The sequence below is a fragment of the Lissotriton helveticus genome, chromosome 8 (assembly GCF_964261635.1).
Source record: "Lissotriton helveticus chromosome 8, aLisHel1.1, whole genome shotgun sequence".
NCBI classification, from domain to species: Eukaryota; Metazoa; Chordata; class Amphibia; order Caudata; family Salamandridae; genus Lissotriton; species Lissotriton helveticus.
In genome coordinates, this window is record NC_136069.1 from 771,221,414 (window position 1) to 771,236,820 (window position 15,407).

Below are 15,407 nucleotides of genomic sequence, written 5' to 3' on the forward strand. Positions count from 1 at the left end.
TTCTTAGGGGATGAAGTCTAGGGGTGAGTGCACTGGTAAACTCCGTTCCGCCAGCGGTTGGTGGAGTTTTTGCCAAACTCAATGGAGCATGGCTTGGCAAACTCAACCGGCGGAGCAGAGTTATACACCCAACCCTATCAGAGACTCACAGACCAACTTAAACAATGATATACCCATTTATAGCCCCGCTCATACTCTCATACCTACTTACAAACCTACTCAGACACTCATACACCCACTGAAACGCTGATGCTCTCATTCACACACTCAGTGTCAAAGGTTAGTGGTTATGGGTATTAGGATGTTATAGGCAGGAAATAGAATTTTTTTTTAAACATAGAAATTCACTGGAAAAAAACAAAGGTTACATGAACATTAGAGTTAGGCTCATATTTCACTTGTACAGAACCAGTAAAATTCAGCAGATATACTTACCTTACGCCCCCAGAATGAGTGCACTTCTTATTACTTGACATACTACATCACTCATGCCATGGTCAGTGCCATCACGGATGACATCACGGATGACATCTAAAATGACATCACTGCTTACATCATCCACAGAACCATCCAGACCCCCATACAACCTCTCATACACCCACTCAAACACTCACTCACTCATAGAGTCTGATCCTACAACCAGTCACTCACCTATACAGCCACTCACACAGCCATACTCACCCATACAGCTACTGACACACTCAGTTCTTTACCTACACAGCCACACACACCCCCACTCACTTACCCATACAGCCTCTTAACAGAGCCACTCACTCACCAATACAGCCACTCACACACTCGCTCACTCACACACTCACAAAACCACTTGCATACTGTTAGACTTGACATCTTTGGCGTGGGTTCCCCGCACTTTTTGTCTCTACCTCCTATATTTTTGATGCTGTGCTGGATTTCATTTTTCCTGGCTAAGATGCTTTGGACACTTTACCACCGCTGATCAGTGTCAAAATGCAAGTGCTTCCTGTGTAAATTGACTTTACAATTGGTTGTCCCTGATTGGCATATTTAATTTACTGGTAAGTCCCTAGTAAAGTGAACTGAAATGTGCCTTGGCTTGTAAATCAAAGGCTGCTAGTGGGACTGCAGCATTGATTGTGCCGCTCACATGCGTAGCCCTGAAAAGGTATCTCAGACCTGCCACAGCAGTGTCTGTGCACAGTTTGTTAACTACCATGTCGAGGCCCTAACCTTCCCTTTTCTTACATGTAAGGCAGCCCTATGGTAGGTTCCCTCCTGGGTAGTGTGCAGTGTATGTATAAGGTAGGACATGTACTGGTGTGTGTGTCCTAAAAGTGAAATACTGCCAATTTCATTTTTTACTATTGAAAGGCTATCTTGTCCCATAGGATGGAATGGGGAATGCTTTTTAACATCTAACAAGTATAACTTCCCTTTGGGACAAACTAGCGAAATACAATTTAGGCTTTCTGAACACAGAAATTAACAACACATTTTTTTAGTAAAGATGGCTTTTAAATTGCGTTTGAAAATTGCACTTTTAGGAAGTAGGCATTTTCTTGTTTAACCATTCTGTGTGCCTCTGCCTGTTTGTGTATTGTCTGTCTGGTTTTGGAGTGACAGGGGCTGGGGATAGGCATTTACCTTAGACAGCAACTGGTGGGGGTGGGGGGGGGGTGAGGTATGCCTGGCTCATCACGGTTGACTTACAGCTTAATAGACCTAGGTTGAATTTAGAGTAGTGAGAGGAGTTTTCCTTGTACCTGCATAGGGCCTGTCTCTCTTGCACAATGCTGTCTCTTCCCCCTGTGGTCATACTACACCAGTGAGGACAGAACTGGTTTGAACTGGGCTCAGAGACCCTTGCACAAAATAAATAAGGTATATTGAGGAGCAACATTAACAGTGATCTGAGTTTTCATCGTGTTAAGGTGGCTGTAAAACTCAGTGACTGCCCATTCAGAGCGTTATCCAGTAAATTCATTTGAGAGAGTTCATCAAGCAGACTTAGTGACAATGCTCTGCAGATCTATCAATCTGAATAAGAAATGAAGCACTATTTGGAGATTAATAATACCAGCAATGACTGTTCCTTTGACCGTTTTAAGATGGCCAAAACAAAATCTAAAGTTTTGTGTCTATTTGAGTCTATCTTCTCTTGTAATGTAAAATGTGACGTTTATATTGGTGAAACGATGAGTAGCACGCTGACATTGACAAAGGCCGTCATGCCGAAAACCGTTTGTCAGCCACGGTGAATATTTGAACTAAACTATGAATGTATTGGACTCATGTGTGGGCTATGGACTTTGTGGCATCAAAGTCAAATTGGATGCATGACTCGCGGCCCACCACCGCATGGTAGCAGCACCCGCCTGTAAGGTGAGCTGCGGTTTTAGTGAGAACTTTTCAAACATATATATACCCCTACTTAACGGTGGCTGCTGCGCAGCAAGGAGAGCTGGACCACTGACCTGGTCTGCTCTCCCCTGTGCAGCTCCACCAGTAAGTGCTGCCCTGAGAGCCTTGTGCTTTCCGTTTTATGTTGTAGGTTCAAGGCCCTCATCCACCTGCAGGTTCCTGCCTGCACCTCATCCCTGGTGAGCCAGTGGGATAGCACTCTGCTCTTCTGCTGTTCCGCCTCCCTTGGTTTTCTTCTGTGGTCTCTTTTTCTCTTTTGCTCTCTCTTTGCTCTTTTTGCCTTCTTTTTCTCTTTTTGCTATCTCTTTGTACTTTTGCTCTCTCTGAGCTTTTTGTTATTCCCTCTTCTTTTTTATACTCTCCCACCGCTGCTGCCCCCATGACCCCAAATCACTCCACAGAAAAGATCTGAGAACACAAGGGTTGTGGAAGCTGCAACCCTCAATTAATCGGCAGGACACGTGTCGGCATGGCTGCCTTTTCAAATGACTTTGACAACAACTGTTCCAGATGTTCGTGTTTTTAAACTGTACTTTGTGAGAAGTTGGCCTGATATGCAGTGCTCACTATTCTAGTGATCACTATGTATCAGTCCAAACAACCCTTATTGATGATTGGTTGTAAGTCAACCTTATAGACCAGCTATCCTAGTAGCATGGATACGAGCAGTCTAAGGCTAAGACTCTAGAGGGCGTGTTAAGCCAGCTGTTTTACCATCACATTACCCCTTGAACACCCAGTGAAAGGACACCACACAAGTTGTTATGAAAATAAAGTGTATTTATTTATAACAAGTCTACCCTGAACTCTTTATGAGTCAGGGAGCTAAGCACACAACAAAACTCTTACGAAAATACTTTAAGTCGCACAATTTACACAAATGCCCGAGGGGCACGAAAAACCATATACTACAAAAGTGGAATGCGAATTACTAGCAGGTAAGTAACGATTCTCAGAGGCTTTAGAAACGCTAGGCCTACAATACTGAACACTCAGGTTAGGAGCAGGAGACCTAGGGACGCCACGTGCAGAGTGGGAACTCTCACGCGTAAGGCGGGAAAAAGTCTATGGAAGCTAGAATTCATAAAGTTACTGTTCTCGGGCGAACCCGACTAGCTGGGACGAAAACAGGAGTGGATCCGAACACTTGGAGTGTTGGACTATGCTGGGGCACCGGAGTGCTGGATTTACCTAGCCCAGGGGCTGCGGCTGCCTACGGTTCAAGTTGCGTCGGAAACCCACGTTGACGGACCAGGAGCCTGAAGAAGAAGTTGCTGGCAGGCGGCCAGTGAAGAAAAGTTCGAAGAGATCCAAGCCTGGATCAGGGAAGAAGAAAACCTGAAAGCAGAGGGGACCAAGTTCTGAATAACTAGCCAGTGATTAAGTGGGCACCAGGATGGCACCGGGCGAAGTCACCGCAGTCAGGTGAGTGGGCGCTGCTGGGCTCTGCAGTCTCTCGGACCAGGAGGCGTTGTCGGCGACCAGGATGGAGGTGCGAGCTGTCCCACGAAGGTTCTTGCTGTCGACGTCGCTGGACCCAGGATTGGGCAACAAGTCTTGGCAAATGCAAGGCCCACGCGGTGGACCTAAAATGGCGTCTTGAGTGGACCAGGAGGGTCCAGGTGCTCCTCTTTTGGAGGGGAGCACGGGCTAGTCTGGAGCAACCAGACCAGCAGTGTTAGTTGTCGTGGAGCGTCGTGAGGGGGCCACTAGCCAACGGGCAAGCGACCTGGACAACGCGGTGAGCAGCCAAAAAGCAGAAGGGCCCCACGCCGATCTCGTGGTTGCAAGGGGGCTGAGCTTCAGTGCTGGAGCTGCTCAGGGTCGGGGCTTCTCTTACCCCAAAGCACTCGGTCGAGGGTCACTCGGATGTCGTGCTGGACAAGCGTCGTGCAGTTCAGAAGATGGCCGGTCCCTCGAGGTCTCGTCGCACCCACGGATCACAGCTGGGCTGATGAGGTGGGTTGAGGTCAGAGGTGCCAGGGAAGCCGGTTCTCGTCGTGATGAAGCAGTCTTGATCCGAAGGAGAGACTGGCAACAAACCGCGAAGCTTGGTTGGTGCCTGCTGCTGCAGGGTGACTACTCCTTAGTCACAAGGGAGAAAATCTTGCGTAGAGTCTTGAGTTCTTCTTGTAGAAGGTCGGTTCAGGATTCAAAGATTGATCTAATTTGGAAGGGGGCCTGCTCCTACCTTTATCCTGAAAAAGGGGGCTGGCACGCGACTAAGTCCTGCCCTATGGGTGGGACCAGCAGGGGGGTGGTTACACCCCTCTCCTTTGGCGGGCTTTCCCCAGCTCAGGGTCTGGTGTGCCCCTGGAACTGGTTCAAGCCGGCCTATGCACCGTGAGCACCGGGGTGCCACTTGCAGTCACCTTCCTCTAAAGCCCTGCCTACCTAGAATACACAAAACCCTGTCTGGGACGGTGCTGGCACCGCCCCTGGCAGGAAACCCTTTGTCCTTGCCTCCTGCTCTGGGAGGACTCCCAGCAGCAGGAGGGCAGACTTGTGTCTCGGTGGCAGCATCCATTTTGTGGAGCTAAGGCTCTGTCTGACTTTAACCGGGGTTATAGGTTACATACATGTCGTGTCCCTCTAGAAGGGTGGAATGCTAACCCCGTCGCCAGAATTGGCGAGGGGTTAGTATTCCAATTCGTATGACACCTTACTCGACATGTTTTGATAAAGCGATACCAGAGTTGGCATATAACCGCGAGGATTATAATGCACTTAAGAGTATATGGTATGCGATATCATGGAAACGGCTAAGGGATGGATCCCGAAAGCCGCAGACAGGCTCAGCTCATGCCAGAGCACCATCTCACACGATTCCAAGCACTCTGCCTTCAGGATTGTCAAGGCCTGCCATAGGAGTGACTGATAGGAGATCTGTGTGTCCATTTAGGTTTAGATATAGGTATACTATATCTAAAGCAAAGGGTGAGTACACCACTTTGCCCCAGCTGTCAAGCAGCCAGTTGTGTCAGATTTGGATGGCCAGCCAGGGGCAGCTCCTGGTAGGCCCTGGGTACACCTATGCCCTGGGTACCTAAGGTACACTGTACAGGGACTGATAAGGTGACTCAGTATCCAATTAGATATGTACCTAAGGTACATGGAATCCATTTTACAGAGAGAGCAGTAGGCCTGGGGCCCTGAATAGCAGGGTCCCAGGTCAACTAAGTCAGAAAACCAGCAAAACACCAGGCAAAAAGTTGGGGGCAACCATAGTCAGGGATCTACCTTCCTACATACTTGCTTCGCACTAATAGGCAAAAATCCAAAAGCGAGCATGGAGGAATACCCCAATCGCGCTACTTCGAGTCCGTGGGTGCAGGTACTCTTGGTAAGTACCTTTATCTTCCACAGTGGGTGGGCGGCGCTTGCTGCTTCCCCTCATGTACACCAATGTCACAAGTACCATGTTACAAGCTTCGCACAGTCCTCATCCTGCCGCTTTCATCCTGTCCGATGTTTCACTGCAGTCAGTTCCAACAAGTGTTGACAGGCTGTGATTATGGGCTGCGCCGGTCTGGCAGCTACAAAGATCATTGGATAGTCCATAATGTGTGCCACTCACTCTGCTGAACTACTTAAGGATGGGCGCTCTAGGTGCTCACAATCAGTGGATGATGTCATCAGTGATGTCCTTTGAGATGTAATCAGTGAAGTCACTGACCATGTCATGAGTGATTTAATATGTGCAAAAACAGTGTATTGTGGGGGCGTAAGTTCTAGCTAGCTAGGTAACTATTACTGCTGAATTTCATTGGTTTTGTATGAGTGAAATCTGAGCCTAACTATAACGTCCATGTAACCTTTGTTTTTTTTCCTGTGACCATATATTCAAAATATTCTTTATATGTATGTACATATATATATATATGTGTGGGTGTGTGTATATATATATATTTATATATATGTTTGTACATATATAATTGCCTTGTCACATCATGCCCATTCTTTCTCAGTTTTCGTTTTTCCATTGATTCTTATATAATGAAGCCTATCAGGATGCCGGGGGGGGGGGGGGGGGGGGGTGGTATAGTAAATGAGTCAGTTTACATTTTATATAGTTGTACTCTTCCTCCTAAACATGGAGTTTTAAGCCATTGTAGCTTCACCTAACAAGTACCAGATGTAATGCACAACTAAACACGATGAAGAGTAACCAAGTGTTTTTTTTCTTCAGACTTTGCTTTATATAATGTCACTCACACAGGTAATAAGCTAAAGCCGGATGAAAGTACTGTGGGCTGTACACTGTGAAGCAAAAAGTCATACTGTTGGCTTTGAGATTGAGCAAACTGACAAGGTAATGTTTCAGAGAGAGTTAAGATTTGGCAGAGTATCCCTTATATGGCATGCCTGGATTTTGTTGATGCACTCTAAGGAACAAAATGCAGCAACACAGAAATCATTGTTTAAGTCAGTGAATTGCTATAGCAAAGATCAGTGCATCGCTGTTAGAAATGGGGTTTCTAGTTGTCACAGTATGCACCCTGTGCATGCAGTAACCCTGCAAGAACTCAGCTCAAACCTGTAGCCACACAGGATTTCTGCAACACTCTTAATCATTACTTCCTGAATGAAATTGTGCTTATCAAATCTAGCATCCCAGTTACTTCCCCTGCCCCTCTGGATCTTATTCACATCACTAGTGAACTTTCCCTTGATCACTTCACTCTTTTGGACGTCACGTCCCTGCTGGCCCTTATGGACAGAGTCAAGTCGGGATCTCCGCGTGACTGCGGCCCCCCCCATGTCCTAAAAAAGGTATTCACTGCTTATCCCTCTCCAATATTAGAACTCCTCAACTCCTCCTTGACGCAGGGCATGGTGCCTAACTCGTTCAAAGAGGCGGTGGGGGTGCCCCTCCCCAAAAAAATCAGGAGTGGAACCCACTACCTTATCAAACTACAGACCCATTTCCTTGCTCCCGTTCTTAGCTAAAGTACTGGAAGCTCATGTCACATCCCATCTCTCCAGTTTTATTGAGAAATCTGACTTCCTGGACTCTGCCCAAGCCAGATTTCGCCCAGCACACTCGACCGAGGCGGTCATCACGGCAGTCCTGGACTCACTACGCTTCAATGCAGATCTAGGCACTCCTCAGGCCCTGGTCTTGCTTGATTTGTCGGCCGCGTTTGACACGGTCGACCATGACATCCTTCTCGGCCGTGTCAAACTGGCTGGCATCTGCGGCCTTGCCTATGATTGGATTAGATCCTTCCTCGGTGGCCGCACACAGGCAGTTGGCCTGCCCCCCTTTTCATCTCCCAAACTGTACACTAATTGCGGGGTCCCTCAGGGCTCCTCACTATCACCAATTTTGTTTAACATTTATATGCTCCCTCTACTTCACTCATTAAAAACCTTCAAAGTCACTACCTTCAATTATGCAGATGACTTGCAGCTCACCTTTACAATTGATGACTCCCCAGACTCTATCCATCAATTTCAGTCCACCATGCTCTTTATACGTCATTGGATGGACAGCAACCAACTAAAACTGAACCCAGAAAAGACAGAACTGGTCCTTTTTGGCAAAAGCAAGCTTCTCTGGGGCCCACATTATTGGCCTTCCGGATTGGGACCATCCCCTACCCCTTCCAGCTCGGTCAAGAGTCTGGGAGTGCTCATTGACGATGAGTTGTCCCTAAAGCCTCAAGTAAACTCGGTGGTTTCATCTTGTTTTTTCCAGCTGCGTAAAATAAAAAAGATCAGTCGGATGCTTACTCAGCCTGCCTTGACCCAGGTGGTGATGACCTTGGTGTTGTCACATCTAGACTACGCTAACGTCATCCACCTGGGCCTCCCTAAGGCCATCAGTATACGCCTTCAGATGGCTCAAAATCAAGCAGCCAGGCTCATATACCGTCTCCCGCGCTGGCAATCTGCTAGACCTTTGCTTATACTGCTCCATTGGCTCCCAATCAAACAACGCGTTCTCTTTAAAACTGCCTGTATGACTTTTAAGTCTCTTTACGCGCGTAGCCCGAAGTTTATCCAAAAACTTTTGCCCAGGTACATTCCCTCGCGCAGCCTACGCTCTGCATCGCAGACCCTCCTGATCGTCCCCCGCTACAAACTCCAACGCAAGGGAGGGCGCAGGTTTGCTACGCTTGACACTAAAGTGTGGAATTCTCTCACCCTGGAGATTCGATCCTGTTCCACTCTTCTTCAGTTTAGGCGGCACCTTAAAACCTGGCTATTCGCTCAGACTTTGGTGTAACCTTCTCTCAGCCTTTTGAGTTGCAGTTCTTCAGTTTCTGTTGGTCAGCGCCATGAAACCCCCGGGTGTACGAGCGCTTTATACATTTTTGTTAAGATAAGATAAGATAAGGAACCACCACTCAAATCAATTGAAACAAGAGCTATGAGCACATGCGATCTTTAGTCCAAAAGAAGGTACCTTAGCAGTCTTCAAGTTTATCAAATCCTGACTCTAGTCAGGCTAAGCTAAATACACAATAAAAGATAACCTGTGCTTACCTTTTGGTAGCTTGGCACAGAATTGTTAGGCCTAGCTAAAGAGGCACTTTGTATAGTATTTGTGCAACACAAACACAGAACACAATGAAAACACTATTAAATAATTCACACAGGTTTAGAAAATATAAATTATATTTCTACGAGTAAACCAAGACCAAAGCAACTAAAATTTAATACGTAAAACCAGAGTAATTCATTTTTAAAGATTAAATCAAAATGTAGTGCTTTGAAGTAAATAGCGGTTTGAGGTTACTTGAGGTCGCGCTGGATGGGAGTCAATCCAAAGTTCAGGCCGACCACAATGGAGGGCAGGCCGGCTACAGGACTCACGCAGGTCCCTCTGAAAAAGAACCTTGCATGGAGCAAGTGTTGACGTAGAAGACTCAATGGGTCGGTTTCAAATCCATTCAGGCTATGAAGGCTTCGTCGCTGAACCCATTTACAATGCAGGCGCTGCGTAGTTGTCAAGTCGCACAGTCTGTCAAGGCGACGCAGTCGATCGGCTCATGTGTCGGTGTCGAAGGATAATGTGTTGGTTCCATCCTGCGCAAATTCATCACTGTGTCGATTTTGTTGGTTCTGTACTGCAGAAGTCACCTTTCAAGGGCCCAGGAGTGGATTGGCACTAATTGGCAAGCCAAGACTCACAGATGGCAGAGTCCCGGTGCTGTTGCAGGTTTAAAGGAAGTCTTTGATGGCCCTGAGACTTCAGAAAAGGGTGCAAGCCAGCAAGCTCTTGGAGTCACTCAGGGTTCGAGTGAGATGGGGTCAGTTCTTGTCCGCAACAGGGCAGAGATCAGCAGGAAGCAGCGTAGCAAGAAAAACAGAAAAGCATTTCTTCCTCAGCAGCAGTCAAGCAGAGTGGAAATCCTTGTAGCACAGCAGTCTTTACTCTTCCGAGAGTTTTTCACAGCAGGTCCAGTAGTGTACTGTCTTGGTAGGGTCAGTGGGGGTGACTTCAAAGCAGACCCTTTAAGTGCACAGGTCCCCCTTTCTTCCAAGCCCTGACTCCAGACTATTAGTAGGGGGTAATCAGCCCTTTTCGTGGAAAACAGGACACTGCCTATTCAGGTGTAAGTGTCACCGTCCCCCCTTCCAGTCCAGAAAGAGCTATCCGAATGCAAAGCAGTTCTCGGTCACACCTACCCTTCCTGTGTTTGTGGCTGTCTAGAGGGAATGCACAAAGTGTAGCGGTCACTCCCCCCCCAAGACATGTATTGAACATGTGCTACAAGGCACACATGGCTACAAGGCACACATGGCTAGATGCCCATAGCTTGGGGTGTGCGATTAAATAATAGCGTATGTTTGCGATAAAACAGCTATGTACAAATATGTGTATCACACATTTAGCGATTCCCAGTGGTACGCAAATAGACCTATCTCATTATATTCATGAGGATGTTCTCAGTTTGCAACCAATTGGGAATCGCAAAAAAAACAGGAATAGTGGCCTGCTGGGGTAAGCAGACCATCATGCCTATGATTCCTTTTAAATAAAGAAATTTCTTTTTTAATGCAGCCTGTTTACCTTAAAGGAAAACGGGATGCATTTCAAAATGAAAAACTAAAAGTTTTCTTTTATTTTTTTATAAGTAGGCAGTGGGCCACTGCCTGCTCTTAAAAGAATGTTTTCTCCAACATTCACAAAGGGGAGGGAGTCCCTTGGGGACCCCTTCAAATTTGCGAATGGGTTACCACCAACTTGGAGTTGATGGTTAAATGCAAATAATTTGCGACCGCATTTCAGTCGCAAAACATTCACACATGTCACATGTCACTGTGAGTCGCTATTAGGAAGGGATGCCGTAAACACATCCCTTCCTAACACCGAATTGCAAACCCAATTTGCAATTCTGTAATACGTCACTGAGTCGCAAAGTGGGACTTTGTACATAAAAAAGGGCTGTTTTGCAGTCACTAACGGCCCGATTTGTTGGCAACCTTAAAAAAGCTTTGTACATCTGGCCCACGGAGCAGTGAAATGCCCACTTTCTAAAAGTAGCCTTTCTAAAATAGTAATGTTAAATTCAACTTTACTTGTAAAGAGGATTTATCATTGCCATTTCAAACATATGAAACATGATGCTGCTACTCCTTTCTAATGAGGAATTACAGCTTAAAAATGTATTAAGGAATTGCCAATTCTATCCTATGAAAGGATTAATGCCTAGATGCATCATTGTAAATTTCATATGCAAACGGTGCGAATCTCAATTTTCGTCCGTTTGCGAATGCAATTGACTAATTTGGAATGCATCATGCATTTCGCAATTTTAGGAATCGCAACCATGTTGCGATTTCTAAAATTGCGATTGCATTTAAGAAATCGCAATTTCAGATATCTTATATGCAATGCATGATCATTTTTTAATTGCGAATTCGCAATTTGGAAGTGGTAAATTAGCATGAAGTTGAACTTCATGCTAATTAACCGAAAACTTTCAAATATGCACAAATTGCATTTTTGAAAGTTTTAATTTACACACACACATGCCCTTGGGGCATGTGTGTATGTAAATTGCATTTAAAGTTACATTTCAGGGGTGCAGGGAGGGGTTCTTTGGACTCCCCCTGCACCCTTGAAATTGCATTCACATTTTGCGAATCACAATTTGAAATTCGCAAAATGTGACTGCCTTCCCATTCATTCATATATGCCTTTTGACCCATAGGAATCAATGGGAAGGGTTTTCCTTAATTGTGATTCACAAATTGTGAATCGCAATTAAGGAAAAATACAGAATCGCAAAAATAAATGCGAATTGTTCATGCATTGCAGTTTGCGATTTCTAAATTGCGATTCCTTAATTATCGCAATTTAGGAATCGCAAACGGCAACAATGATGCATCTAGGCCTAAGCCTCAGAGTATGGAATAACTAATTGGAGAGTTTGTCACTACCAGGGCATGCAAAACTTAACAGTACATGTCCTACCTTTTACTTAAATTGCACCCTTCCCTATGGGCTACCTAGGGCCTACCTTAGGGATGACGTATGTGTAATAAAAGGGGATTTTAACTCTTGGCAGGTAGTTTTAAATGTCAAGTCGGAGTGGCAGTAAATTGCACACACAGGCCTTGCAATGGCAGCCCTGAGACAGGTTTAAAAGGCTACTTACGGGGGTAGCACAATCAGTGCTGCAAGTCCCCTAGTAGCATTTAGGTTTACAGGCCCTGGGTATATGGTATACTGATGGAGCAAGGTTGAGAAAACAAATTTTTGTGTACCCCTTGCAAAATCACACTTCCATAATCATAACTTGAACTAATTGAGTGATGTGTGAAATTAACCAACCTAGAATAAAAGTTGCACCTACACAAACATACGTGGGAACTAATTTTGCTTATGTTGCAATCATAATTAACTAATTATGTGATTTTGTCGTGTTCTAAACTAATAAGCAGCTTTGAGATAATGGATTGCGGCATAAATGTGCTTTTTGTTTACGTATTTTGTGGCAAAACATGAAGACAGGTGAGCATATTACGCATACATGTTGCTTATTTCGCTAGATAACTACTAATAGGGAAACCTTAGTAAGGGGGGAGGTAAACATAAGGGTTAGATTTCCAAAATTAACGTTCATTTGTGTTTGTTTCTATGATAGTTCCCATTCTGGCCTGTGAGGCCTAGTGAAAACATGGCTGTTTCATTAATAAAAGATGAACTGAGCATGCGCAGCCCAAGTCCGAGTTCGAATGCGAATTGCTTGTGCCTGAAGTGAATGTAGTTCAAGGACGATGTGGCCTGGAAGTCCAGATGGCTGCCAAAAAGGATGGTTCTGAATGTGAGAAGATTTTATAAAGTTGCTAAATGAGAACGTGACTAGGCCGGACATTGCCTAAACAATGTACCTTTTAGATTTTAGCTGACGGAAGAAAAAAATAATATTGTAATGATGAGGTGATGCTCATCCACCCCAAATTGTCCAATCAGAACTCGAATTTATGCTGAAAGTAACTCTTTTAGATAGATAGAGCTAGTGAAAAGGGTATAAAAAGTGCTGGTTTTACTGAGGAAAAAACGTATTTTCGATTTCCATCCGAGATGTTGCCGGAATGCTGATTTTCCTGAGATGTAAGACTCTGAATAATTTTCTATTTCTTTTTGAATGAGGACTGAGCTCTAGATGAGGTTATTAGTCAGGGAAATTAGGAGAAAATTAATTTTGGGAACTGTTGGAAATGGGATCCCTGGCTGGCCAGGGCTTTCGCCAAAGTCAGTCAGAGACCACCACTCCCAAGTCAGGGCAAGGGAATTACACGCCAAGATAACCCCTACTCACCCTCTAGGTAACGTGGCGCGAGCAGCAAGGCTAAACTTGGAGGCGATGTAAGTTAAGTATTTGCGCACGTACCCCAGCAACAACACCCAAAGGCCCAGCACAAAGGAAACTCCACACAAGGTTATATAAAAATAGCCTTTGTATTATAAGAAACATACATTAGATAAGACACACATCTTGTTACACTGTGCCAGAGGCACGGGCAGAATTTACAAGGGATTATGTACAGGACAGGGCCACCTGGACCACTGTCAAGGGTATGCACTTTTAGAACTTTGTAGAAATAAAAATCACTGTAGCACACAATATAAAAATAGAGCACACAACCAGTAATCACTGGTAACAGGACCTCACTAGCACCACCTGTACTAGGGAGAAAACAACCACCTACATATCACAATACCTGTAGGGGTGTAAAAACATAACACATGATGCAATGCATAACATTCATTCAGAGGTGTACGAAGGGAAAACACATGATGCATCAATAACACATTCAGAGGTGTAAGCAAAATGAACAATTGCGCCAAACTCCCTTAAGTCACCACCTGTGACTGTCCCTAGGCCCACTGGCTAAAACGCCCTGTGTCCCAAAGTCAGGGGGCCTAAACGTGGCAGTTGCCCACAAAGTGCTGGGCAACTGGTGCAGGGAAAGTTAGGGCAACGTTGGAGCCTCTCAGGGCTCGCAAAGTAAAAGGCGGGTTGGAGCCTCTCTGGGCTCAAGAACGAGGAAATGGCACTCTCAGAGCCTCGCAGGCTCTGCTCTCCAGAACAAAGGTGCCCCAGAGCCTCTCAGGGCTCTCCAAACGACTGTGGGCACAAGAGCCTCTCTCAGGGCTCTCACAAAATCAACATGCCCCCTCGAGCCTCTCAGGCTCTGAAAACAAAGTGCAGCGCCTTTCTATGGGAGTCCCCTCTCTGGGGACTCAAAGTGACAATGCTTGCCAAGAGCCTCGCTGGGCTCTAAATCAACTGATGCCCCCGGGGCACCTCGTGGCTCAAAGAAAATGCTCCCACTCGTTGGAGCCTCTCTTAGGCTCGGGAAATGGTGCCCGGTGTTGGGGGAGCGGCCCGCTGCCTGCCGGGGCCGCTCTCTCGCCAAAAATGCACCCTTGGAGCCTCTCTGGGGCTTTCGCACCCCAAGGCCACAAAGCTAGCACAGCACAGGGGGGGCGCGACCTCGCTCCACCCTCCCGCTCCCCCAGCCGGTTTTCCACTCACCGGCTCTCTATGGGCAGGTGCTGCAGCTCCTCCTCGAGAGTTCCCGCTCCTCGGGGGCTCTCCCCAGCCTTCTCTCCGGTCTCCGGCTCCTCGCTGTGCTCCGGGGCTCTCCCTCGTCCTCGGGAGCCCCGGGGGAGGGACGCTGGCTGTGGGGCGGGACTTCCGGTCGGCCCGCTACCTGATTGGCCGGCCGGACAACCACTTCCGGGTCGTCGCGGGCAGCGCGGCGGCCCGTTCTAGGCACTTTTAGGCGGGGGATAAGCAGGAAATGCCGGGTGGGCACCGGCTCTTCTAAAGGGCAAATAAATCGAGGTGGCACTCGATCTGAGGGCAGTAATGTCCCTGGCAGGGTGGGCACCTGCCAGGGGACTTCAAAATCGGCAACACGGGGCAATCGCCGGGTGGGCACCGGCTGAGCCAGAAAAGCGCTCCCAAGCGCTAGAAAGCCGAACAAAGCGCTAGCAGCGCTAACACGAAGGGCAGGCGCTCCCAAGCGCCACAGGACGAAAATACAGCGCTCACAGCGCTGGGGGCAAAATAAAGCGCTTTCAAGCGCTAGGCAGGAGGCTGCAGTGCTCCCCAGCGCTGAAGGGCAGAGAGCAGCGCTCTCAGGGCTGCAGGCAAGGAGTCCTCAGTGCTCCCCAGCACTGGAGGACAGGACAAGGCTCCAGCAGGGGCTGGAGGCAGGCAGGGGGGCAAGGCTGGGCCAGAGCCAGCACACTGGGTCTCCAGGCAGGGAGACACCCCAAGTGGCGGTCCTCCTGGCCCCAGCAGCAGCAACAGCCCCCTCTGGCAGGATCCAAAAGCAGAACATTTTCTAAGGGGACACAGCCCCTTCTTATACTAACAAATCCTTTGTTTCAAGGTGCAGGGTGGGGGGAAAACCAGTTGCAGCTGGTTCTGGAGCAATCTTGATGGCCCAACCACCCATTTCATTCACTGGGGAGGCTAGGGTCGTTAGACACACCACAGGGGGGCGGAGCCAGCATTGTGTGGGGAAAACCC

General features: G+C 47.1%; 1 protein-coding gene across 1 annotated transcript in view; it reads right to left on the reverse strand.

Moving 5' to 3' along the window:
• The window catches only part of ABCC4 (ATP binding cassette subfamily C member 4 (PEL blood group)), a 1,754,849-nt gene that overhangs the window by 990,752 nt on the left and 748,690 nt on the right, over positions 1 to 15,407 (reverse strand). The window lies entirely within an intron of this gene.